At 37.4% G+C, this 12,134-nt stretch overlaps 1 pseudogene; it reads left to right on the top strand.

Annotated features, from left to right (window-relative positions):
- The first annotated feature begins 10,997 nt into the window (after nucleotides 1–10,997).
- Nucleotides 10,998–11,925, top strand: LOC144251504 (vomeronasal type-1 receptor 90-like; annotated as a pseudogene).
- Nucleotides 11,926–12,134: the final 209 nt, after the last annotated feature.

Genomic DNA, 12,134 nt, shown 5'->3' with positions numbered 1-12,134 from the left:
CTCTACTAGTTGTGCCATATGACAGGATGGGTCAGCATTATGTTGAATGATTTTGGCTTCTCTTGGGTATATCTGAAATGTTTCCCTATCCAGTGACCCTCCTCTTTGCAGGATGTGCTCTGGTTGGATCTATGTTTTCTTGGGTCCTTTCAATCCCTCTGATGGGCCTCACCAGTGTCATGGGGACCTTAGAGTGGCACCATTATCTTCTGTATCTGAGCTGACCTTAAAGGGTAAGGAATACAATATTGGTTGCTTTTACCTTGGCCCTTTTACATCCTTAACTTTGGTGTCCAGGTTTTGATTTGAAACATCAGACAGGTAAGTTTCACCAGTGTTGAAATATGTGTCCTGAGCTGTAACTTCAGAGTGTATAATTTTGTAGTGACTCGTTCAATATAATTGAACTGAAAGTCAGTTTTATATTCTATTTGTCCTATAGGAAGTACATGAATTGTACTTACTTATGGTCTACATGGGAGCCATGCTAACTTAGAGTAAGGTGAGAGGCAGAGATTTATCTCAGGTTGGCTGGGGCTTGTGGCAAATACAAGCTAATGTGACTTATTTCTTGAAGCTGATCTTTGCATTTGTGAAAACTTTGGAGGCTGATTATTACCAATTAAGGCCAGACTCAGCAAATTAGCATGAGCTCAAAGTAACTTAGTGAGACTCTGTCTCAAAATAAAATATTAAAAAAAAAAAGGCCTGGTGATGTAGCTCAGTGGTATAGTGCCCGTGGTTAAATCCATGGCACGAAACACACATATGAACAAAAAAAAAAAAATGCCAAGAAAAGATGACAGGTTAAAGTTTTGTGAACATAGGGTGACATTTGTGAGTTAAGATCTTCAGTGGATGTTTGGGTAGAACATTGAAATGCAGATTTGTTCATTATTTTGAGCATTAATTAATATAATGTTTAGACATCGAATTGGAATACAATATTATAATTCTAGTCATGTTCACAGAGTTTGCTGATCTCATAAGCATGATTAAATTTTGTATTTCCTCAAATTTTAGCATTTTTGAAGTTTGAGGAGTCCCAAAACACTTTTCCTTTATTCTTTGGTTATATATAATCACTTGATATAGACTCTGGTGACGACATTGAGCTATAGACATGAGAACTGCTGACTCCAGCCCTGCAGCTGTGCCCAGGTGACCCTCACCCCATCTCTGACTGCTCCTTCCCCTGACCCTTCCCAGCCTCTCCCTAGTTGCAGGTCTGTGCGGTCAACATTTTTAGTTTCCATACATGATTGAGGAAAGGCAGGGTTTTTTTTCTAAAAAGAAAATTCTATACACCATTAAGAAAAAAAAATGTCATTTTTTTTCAAAATGGGATGATCAAGAAAAATGACAATTTTATACTTTCACCCACTCTGCATTTTGGTGTCTGCTCCTAGGACAAGCCTGAGAATGACTAGATAGATTTTCCATGAGAGCACATCTGTTTCATATTTTATGGGTCATTGAAGATCAGATGCACTGAGCCCCGTTATCCTCTGACTTTTTTTTACATTAGAAATGACATAGGTCTGTTCTCCTATATTTGATTTATTTAAGGTAAAATATATACCAAGGAAGGTTTAAGGAATAAATTCATGTAATCCAAATTTTATCATTTGTGTAGAAAATTATAAAAATAAAAACTTAAATGCTAGTTCTTAAATTGTGTTATTTTATACCTTTCCTGTAAAATGGAGATTAGGGCTTTGAGTATTGTTTCAAGCCCTGCCTCAATGAAAACTTGTCTGACCTATTCATATGCCTGTATACATTTTTTTTGTACTTTTCTATATGTACTGTATCATCAAATTTTTTAAAAAGCAAGAAAATAAAAATTGTTTGCAAATCAATCCTAATTGGGATTAGCAATGTATAGATGACAGTCTACTAGACCGTAGTTACAGTCTGTGTTTTCATTGAGGAATTATTGGTATGGATAAGAACTTACACTTGTTGTCCTAATTATTTTTCTGGTTTTTCATCCTTTGTATATTTTGGTATGTGTTATGTCTCTTTCTTTCTCTCTTATTGTTTATTATTGAGGTTGGTTGTTTTTGTAGAGAGATTAAGTTTGCCTCTTTTGCCCTCATTTCTGTAATGCAGCACCAATGATTTATTCAGTTTGATGTGCTGTTAAACTATTTTGCTAATGTGTTTTCACCATGTGCAGTGATGGGGTTCAGTGTGACATCTTCATACACATGTGCAGCATCCTCTGATTGAATCCATTCTCTTTAAATGCAGCTCTTCTAAACCTCTATTTATTTCCATATCATATCCATGTGACTTATTTCATTGTCATCCACACAGGACAGAGTCCATTCAGGGCTTCTGTTTCTGTGTCTGGCTTATTCACTGAACACAGTCCTGCAGTTCTATCTATTTTCTATACCCAACAGGGCGCCAAGTCAAGTCCGAATTGCTTTAGGAGGAAGAAAAGAGATAGTTTTAGACTTTTTTTTCTGTAAGTGCATGTGCATGAAAAGATGTACTTTAAAATGAGCATACATACCTGAACAGGATGAATTTCAGCTTGAAGTCTAAGTATTATTCCTAACAAAGTGCCTTTCAGACACATTCATTATTAGCAAATTTGACAAGGTGAATTTTTAAATGAATAATTAAAAGAAAAAAAACTAATGGACAAAAACATTGTTTCCACCCAGTTATTGCAAGTTATAAACAAGGGTCTTTTGGAGCAAGGAAAATGTATCTAACATCAAGATCACTTATATTTTTAATATTTCATGTGAAGGTGATATCAGGATCACAGCCTTCTTCCTGGAAATTTGGTAATGGGATTTGGAGGGGCATCATTAATTTTCTAATTGTTAAATGTAGAACAAGAAAGGTTTGAGAACCTAAAATAAAAGCTTGCAGCAATGTGAGTTTACCCTATTACCTTCTGGAATGTCTCAAGTTAGTTTCTAATCTCTCAAGGTTTAGAAGCCACATATTAGTAATAGTTCTATTTGTTCAGGAAGATGGGGGGAGCAACACTCAGTATTTTAAAATAAAATTCAGGAGAGGCTGGGGATGTGGCTCAAGTGGCAACACACTCGTCTGGCATGCACAAGTTGCTGGGTTCAATAAATAAAAATAAAAATTATAAAAATTATTAAAAATAAAAAATAAAAATGTTGTATCCACCAAAAATTGAAAAATAAATATTAAAATTCTCTCTCTCTCTCTCTCTCTCTCTCTCTCTCTCTCTCTCTCTTTTAAATAATCAGGAAAACTTTTTACTTCCTGTTTATTTTCACAAAAGTAAATAAAATATGAAACACGAGATCGTATAGATGGGCATATGTAACTTGATTGCTGCTACATCTGGCTGATGAAAATGTAACAGAATTCTGATATAATGGACATTTCCTATGGAAATCATTGACAAATAATGTGTCTCAAATTTAACAGATGACATAACTTAGGAAGAATTCATTCACTGCGTTTTACAGAGCACTGTTGTCTGGGTTGAGGATAGTGGTCAGAGCCGAGTGTCTCTTCTAAATCTACAAAAAAAAACCCCTAAGAGACTCAGTTTCTCCCTTCCCAACCTCCTCCTCCTAGAAGCCCCATGCACCAACTTAGCACTTATCTGGATAGATGTGGGGCAATTGCTGCACCTGAGAATAACCTGCAGAGTTTTGAGCAAAAGGGGCTGTTAGATCATCTCTCTGCAGCCTCTAATTTTAGTGTCTCTAGTAAGGTGACAAGATACCACTGGAGAGCACAGGACTATGGAGTCCACAGTGTAACATTTCACTTGCCTCTTGATTTGATTCTAATCTGGATAATAAGCTGCCGTCTGGGGAGAGTGGTCCTCAAAATTTTCTCTAAGTTCCCTTAACAAAAAATATTGTACTACTCTCACTTTGATATGAAGTTAAAATGAGCTCATATCCATTCCTCATGGTGTGATACCTGAATTTTGGGATTAATAATTCTTAGTGTCTCCCTTGTCTCTGAGGGTCCTCTCTCTACAATGTCTGATTGGCACTCTCTTCTTGACTCTATTCTCAAGGGTATCACCTGGTTTTCTGACATTTCTGCTTATGTTCTTCATGGTTTTCATGCTGAAAATTTCAGAATTCAAGAGGTGCATCACTTGAAAGTGCACAATAAAAAATATGGAAAAACAGTGGCATGTCTGGAGGCTGAGGTGGAGGTAATAGCAGTCATATGAAACATACTTGAAGCTCAGGCAGAGTCCATTCTGTTGGAAACCTGAGACATTATTCCTCATCATCATGAATAAAGAAATTTTAAAAAAGAAAAGAAAGAAAAAAACTAAAGAAATATAAGTAGAAAAATAAGAGTTAAAACTGCCCATATTTTCTGATGACATCATTACACATTTTGAAGACTCATAAAACTTCACTCAAAAGCTTCTAGAACTCAAAAATTCAGCAAATTAACAGTATATAAAACTAATACCCACAAATCAGACCTGCAAGACTATCACCAAGGTCCCTGCAGATCTGGTTACACCAGAGGTATCTCTACTAGCATACTTCTTTTGATTCATCTTTACTTTTCCTATGATCTAATACCTCTGTGTTCTCACCTCCTACCTCAGGAACCCTACATTATATACCCCACTCTTTGACCACCATAAGAAACTGTAAATGCTTATGCCAACCTGATATATATATGTCATATATATATATATATATATATATATATATATATATGACATTAATTGAACACATCATTTCTGTTTATTGTGACAATAATGTAATTGTCTAAACAAGAGCTGTTGGCTTTAAGGCTGCATATTATTTGCATTGGGTGGTATAAACATGGATCTTCCCCTTAAATGTGCAGTATTGATAAACTGCAGGGACACTAGAAGATTGTACTGTAGAAATTTTAATATCTCGATTCCCACTGTTAGAGAGGGAGACACAAAGTCAACATGAAAAATAAAAAGGGAAGCAAATGCTCTAGACAAACCAAGATGCTATAATAACAGAATTCACTCACAGTACAGTCGATGAAATTTCAGAGAAGAAGTTCCAAATAAACATGATCAAAATGATCTGTGAAGTGAAGAATAATAGAAGAGAACAAATAGAGGCAACAATGGATCACACCAACAAAGAGATAAGAGAGGAAATACAGGTAGTAAAAGTTTATTTCAAGAGATAGAGATACAAAAAAAATTGAAATGAAGGAAACAATAAACCAAATAAAAAAATCAATAGATCCCATCACCAATAGACCACATCACCTATAAGACTGAACATCAGGCAATGAAGAGAACATATATAATCTTTTTTTTAATATTTACTTTTTAGATGTAGTTGAATGCAATACCTTTATTTTACTTATTTATTTTTGTGTGGTGCTGAGGATGGAACCCAGGGCCTCACCTGTGCTAGGCAAGCACTCTACCACTGAGCCAACCCCCAGCCCCGACAATATATATAATCTTGAAAATAAAGTTGACCTCACAGGGAAGATGGTAGGAAACCATGAACAGAATTTTCAAGAACCATGGTACAACATGAAAAGACCAAATCTAAGAATTATCAGAATAGATGAAGGCACAGAGATACAAATCAAAGGAATGCACAATCTCTCCAATGAAATAATATCAGAAGATTTCCCAAACATGAAGAACGAACTGGAAAATCAAATACAAGAAACTTGAAGAGACATCAAATGTACAAAATTACAGAAGAATGACACGGAGGCACACTGTCGTGCAATGCCTAGCATACCAAATAAAGATAGGCTTTTAAAAGCCACCAGAGAAAAGGTTCAGATTACCTATGGGGAAAAACAATTCGGATCTCAGACATATTTTTTTTTGTCAAAGAAACTTATAGGAAATTTTGAGCACCAATCTTCCCAGATGGCTGTTATCCAGGACAGAATCTAATCAAGGGGAAAGTGAAATGTTTTGCTGGGGACTCATTCATCCTGTGTTCCCCAGGGGGGCCCTGTTATCTAACTATAGACACTCAAATGAGAGGCTACAGAGAGATGAGCTCAACCTTTCCTTAAAAGTGTGCAGGTTATTCTCAGGTAAACCAAGTGGCCGGCATCCATCCAGCCAAGATCTTCTCTGTTTCCCCGGATGTAGGCAGTGAGTTCATGGGCTTCTAGGATGAGGGAGGAAGGGGAAAACTGGGTCTCCTAGTGAGGGTTTTGGTAGCTTTAAAAGAGCTATCCAGCCTTATCCACGGCACTCAGCCAGATAACTGCTCTGTGAGATGCAATGAAGGAAATATTCCTAGGATGTATCATTCTTTAGTTTTGTGACTTAGAAAATCACTCCTTGTTTTCCATAAGAATTTTTCACTATTTCAGATTCCTATTTAATTTTATCTAAACAATTGCCTATGCCTTCTGTGCTAGCTCCTGTTTTCTATGTTATTTAGTCCTATACAAATAGTCAGAGAAGTAATAATTTTCCCTGTCTCCTCTTTATTAAGTATGCTCAGCATTGCTTCTCTCATCTTCTTGAAAAAATGGAATGGTCATTGATATGTAACTTTCTAAATATTGAGAAATTAAAATGTGATTTTGTATAAACCCAAAAGTAACAGGGGTGACCTTATATTACCACAACCATGTGTTGTAACTTCTCATGAAATCTTCCTTGTCCTACATTTCATCTCACAAATTAAAAATGAAGGGTGCCTCTTCATATTGTGTGTTCTGCCCAGTAGCCAATTTTGAGTGAGAGGGCAGTGGTCCTCTGTCACCTTCACATGAAAAGACAAGTGAATCTGATAGTGATTTCCTTTTCCTTGCCCCCCAAAGATCTGGGAGTATAATTTTCAATAGTTGAGCAGGAAGAATATATGGTCCAATCATCTGGTCTCCTTTTTATTATTCATTTTAAAATCCTCCTTCCCATTTCCCTAATAATGGTTGTGTCTGATAGGCATTTTGTTAGGGAGAATATTTGGAAAAGTTGTTCCTCCTTCTGTTCAGGTGTCTGTGCTCACATTTATTTTTTAAGTTCATATTTGCATGCAAATGCAGTTACAAAACAAATGTGAACCGATCTAATTTTCTTCCTCTTTAAGCAAATTGAAATTGATTCATGTCATTATTGACTTTATCAGGGAAAGAGATCCTCCTGCAGGTATGTTGGATTTCTCAGTAAGGCCAGCTTAGTGTCTGTGATGAAGCTCCTTTGGAGTTTCTTGTTGCTGTTAGAAAAGTAACTTTCCTTATACTGAACCTGACGACAGATTTCAAGCTATTGTTATTGTGTAGTCGCAGCTGGGAACCCTGAGCTTTACTGAAATCTTTCCAATTGATGGGAACAATGGATAATTATCAACCAGATTTTGCAGGAATAGCCATCACTCATTTACCCAAATATTCTACAGGATTTTCTCCTTAATATCCCTGTAGCTTGCACATTTCACAGTGGTTTTTCACACAGCATAGCACCTGGCTGGTAGTGGTTGTGCCCTCCCTGGTATGCAAGCTGTTTCTCCCTAGTGCTCTTTATACTTTCCCAGCTAGAACTGTGATGCAAAGTACAGCTGGCTGTACAATTTACCCTCAGTCCCAAACTCCCATGAAGCAGGACCAGCCCCTCTCTCAGAACTCCATTGTTCATTTTTTGTTAATGTACTGTAGGTGATGGGAGTGGGGGTTCGGGGGTCTTAAGTACATGGAAAAGACAAAACAAATTATGCCCCCTTGTGTCTGCTGTTATTGTTATTGTTGTTATTATTATATTATCATTATATTATTATTATTATTATTATTATTATTATTATTATTATTCATTATGGTACCAAGGTTTGAACCCAGGGGTGCTTAAGGACTGAGCCACATCTCTAGTCTTTTTAATATTTTATTTAGAGATAGAGTCTTGCTATAAGGCTTAGGTCCTCACTAAGTTGCTGAGGCTAGTCTCAATAATGCAATTCTCTTGCCTCAAACTCCCAATCAGTGAGAACTACAGATGTGCACCACCATGCCCAACCCATGTTACTTTACCCGTGATTTATGTATCCATATGTGGACTGTCCAGTATTTCTTAGGACAGTTTGCTTTCTCTTATTAAAAAAAAATTAGATTTATTTTTTGATTGTTTTTGCTTCGAACAGTATGTTTCCAAGTACCATCACTGTGTTAAGAGCCTTAGTTGAGGAGGCCCCTTGAACACACTGCAGGGGGGTAGGAAGTTCTCATCTTGTCCTGGAGCCTCTAGACTCTTCTGTGCTAAGTGGCAGGACTCATGGCTGGGAGAGGACATGCCTGATGATTTATTTTAGTTTGTATTATGAAGGGCTCCGGATCACCAGAATGCTTTATAATATAAAGAAGACATTAACACAGACATAGCTGTATACTTACCTTTAGAATACTTACATATCTCATAATATTTAAGTGAATAATGTATATGTGTGTGATGCATATGATAAACTAATAAATCTGTAAGTGATCTAAATTTGGACAGAAGCCAGGCACAGTCGTGCATGCCTATAATCCCAAAATAAAAAATGAAATTGTCATTTTACTGTTCACTACATTTCAAAATAACTTTTTTTTCCTAATGGTTTGTAGAATTTTCCTTTCAGTCAATTACTGCATGTTCTCACTCATGTAGGGAATGTAAACATGTTGCCCACATAGCAGTGCAGCTCAGCAGAATCTGGGAAGGGGCAGGGGAAGGAGCAGTCAGAGGAGGGGTGAGGGGCACCTGGGCACAGCTGCAGGGCTTGGGTCAGCAGTTCCCATGTCTATAACTCAATGTGGTCACCAGAGTCTGCATCAGGTGATTACATATGACCAAATAAGAGTTTTGAAACTGCACACTTAGAAATTATACAACGTGAGAAAATCAATCTGTTAATTCCCCCATGTGTTCAGCAAGCAATGTAAACATATATTGAATTCTAATAGGAGACTCTCTAAGTCCAGGTATTATGTCAGCTAAAGGTTAAATTAAAAAAAATATAGATCTACATTTCAACGTTTAAACCAAACCTGTAATTAAACTCTGAATTCTCACGTGGTGCCTAATGTTCACACATGTTTAACATGTCAGCCTTCTTTAGCACTTTTGGTTTTTGTACTAGGGATTGAACCCAGGACGCTTTACCAATGAGGTACATCCCTAGCCCAATTTAATATATTATTTTGAGACAGGGTCTCACTAATTTGCTAGCTCGCCTTGAACTTGACATCCTCCTGTCTCTGCCTCATGAGTAGCTGGGATTCCCTTAGTGTCTTTTACATCCATAGGCTCATGAACTAATTTAGCCTTAAGACTTTGTTTTCAGGTGTTATTATGGTTTAGTATGTGAAAACACAAATTAAAACTCAATTATTACTTATAAGAGATGCTTGGGTTAAAGTAAATATATATGTTTTCCAGGAAAATATTCTGCCAGTAAGTCATTACAAAATTCTCTAGAATCAGAGCTGGAGATGTAGTTCTGGAGTAGAAAATGTATCTGGTAAGTGTGAGACATCAATATAATAAACCCAAGTATCAATTCTATATGTGGACCCCTTGAGTCAAGAGAAATGTCATTGCAATCTTGAAGGACAACAGAAAACTTGGACTCTCAAAAGACTCATATTTCAAAGTTAGGTTTGATACTTACACTGTAATAAATTCCTCAAGTGAAGTTAATGTGTATATATTTTAATTATGATTCTGTTTACCACAATGATTGCACATATTTAAAGTTTTTTTTGTTTGTTTTGTTGATTTGGTGGGGCATGAACTCAGGGGCATTGAACAAGAAAGCCCCATCCTTAGACCTATTTTGTGTTTTATTTATACACAGGGTTTCACTGAGTTTCTAAGTGCATCACAGTTCCTGAGGCTGACACTGAATTCGCAATTCTTTAACCTCAGCCTCCCAACCTACGGGGCTGCTGGGATTACAGGTGTGCCCCACAGCACCAAGCTTTGCACATATTAAAGTAGAAAAAATATTGAAATATTGGATCACATAGGTCAAATTCTGATTTTCTAACAAAAATAATTAACATAGGTAGTTTTTTAGAGGAATCAAATAGTCCTAAAATACATTCAATATTCTCTGAACAGAGATTCCCAAACAGATTGTAATTCTGGTAATTTTTTAGCCTCTCTGAATTGGTGATAGAGATGATCAACTATTAAGAGATTTCTAAGAGTGAGGATCTTCAGAAGTCTAAAAAAAATGAACAATTCCATAGAGATCCTTCTGCACAGCAATCTTTCCCTGTATGGAAAACGTGCTCCATCCTGTTTCATGCACAGTATCTCGGGTACAGACAAGATGAGGTTTTGTTCAGCTTATAGATGAGACGAGTCCAGAGCCCAGGCTCATGGGCTTCTGAAAGTTGAATACTTATCTTTTAAGTGGATGATTATATAGGTATACTCAAGCCATCTGACTTCAGAGGTTGCAATACTTAGCATTTTCTCTGTGAATATATTAAAAAAATTACATGTGTTCATGAACAAACCAGAATAAAGGTAACAGGAAGCTAACGTAAATATGCATGGCCTAACACATTGAAACTCTTTGCTTAGGAGGATTTTATTCCTAATTAAACCACCATAATTTCAATTGACCCAAAAGTACATAGTCCTTACAACAGGAAGGACACATACTCCACCCTTGCAGTAAGATATCATCAAGAAAAATTCAAGGTTGTATCTGGGAAAGATTTTCTATAACATTGGAGCTTGTGAATAAGAAATATATGACATATAAGATCATTTTAATGCACAGGAAAATCTTTTGTGCTTTGCATGAAATGTAGTCCAGCCATTATTGGAAAATGATGGGAAAAGAGAGAGAAAAGAATGGTTTCCAGTGTGTGTGTCAGCAAAACTTCAGTTAGAGGGGAAAGAGGGCATTGGGATAGACCAACAAATTTTGCTCCTGGCAACAGTATTGGCTGAGGTGGATGAAATTTAATATTTGTGATAATACATTTTCTTACTTTTCTCCTAAGACATGTAATCCATGATTACTTACCCCAAATGATGAAAAAAAAAAAAAACAATGGTGCATGGTGTTATTAACATAAGAAGCACCTTTTACTCTGAAGTGGGAATTGGGATATTGGCAAACACCCTCCTCTTTCTGTTCGACATCATCAAGTTCCTGTGTGACAAGAGGCTCAAGAACATTGACTGGATCATTGGTCTCTTGGCCCTAACCCACTTCCTGATGCTGCTCAACATGGGGTTCTTATCTGCAGACAGTTTTACATCTCAGGGGGTTCTTTGGGGTGATGAAACATGTAAATCACTTGCATACTTGTACAGGTTGATGAGGGGCCTGTCTATTTCTGCCACCTGCCTGCTGAGTGTCCTTCAGTCCATCACCCTCAGCCCCAGAAGCTCCCGCTTGGCAAAGTTCAAGCCTAAGTCCCCACAGGACAGCATGAGGTCCCTTCTCTTCCTGTGGGTCTTCTATATGTCCTTCAGTGCCCACTTATCCATCTCTGCTGTTGACAACTCCACTGTGACCTCACAGGGCCTTATATTCCTCAGTGACTCCTGCACTATATTACCCATGAGCTACTTCCTCAGGCATTTGTTTACCATCCTCGGTGCCTTACAGCATGTCTTCCTTATATGGCTCATGGCCCTCTCCAGTGGGTACATGGTGACCCTCTTGCATAGGCATAAGTGGCAGTGCCAGCACCTTCACAGCACCAGCCTGTCCCCAAAAGCCTCCCCAGAACAGAGGGCCACCAGGGTTATCCTGCTGCTCCTAGGATTTTTTTGTGCTTATGTACTGTTTGGACTGCATGGTCTCCTCCTCAAGAACCATGTGGAACAATGACCCTGTGTGCCTTTCCGTCCAGATCATGGTGTCCAATGGCTATGCCACCATCAGTCCTTTGGTTTTCATCTGCATGGCGAAACAAAGTGTTGCCTTTTTGAAATATTTGTGGGGGAAGGACAGTCAACATTGAATCATTGCATGATTTTTCAGTTCTCTACCTGAGCCACTGCACCGCCATGCATCAACTCATCATGGCATAAGGAGTTTGCTCTCCATGTTGGATGAATGCACAAAGTGGTTTTTAAAAATGATTACATTAAGCTTAAAAATGAGAAAAACAGGACAGATTATTGTCCATATGGCTCCAACAAGGCTAGTAACTTTATATTTCTGATTGAT

This window comes from Urocitellus parryii (genome assembly GCF_045843805.1).
Source record: "Urocitellus parryii isolate mUroPar1 chromosome 16 unlocalized genomic scaffold, mUroPar1.hap1 SUPER_16_unloc_2, whole genome shotgun sequence".
Classification (NCBI taxonomy): domain Eukaryota; kingdom Metazoa; phylum Chordata; class Mammalia; order Rodentia; family Sciuridae; genus Urocitellus; species Urocitellus parryii.
This window is presented reverse-complemented; position numbering and strand designations above follow the sequence as displayed.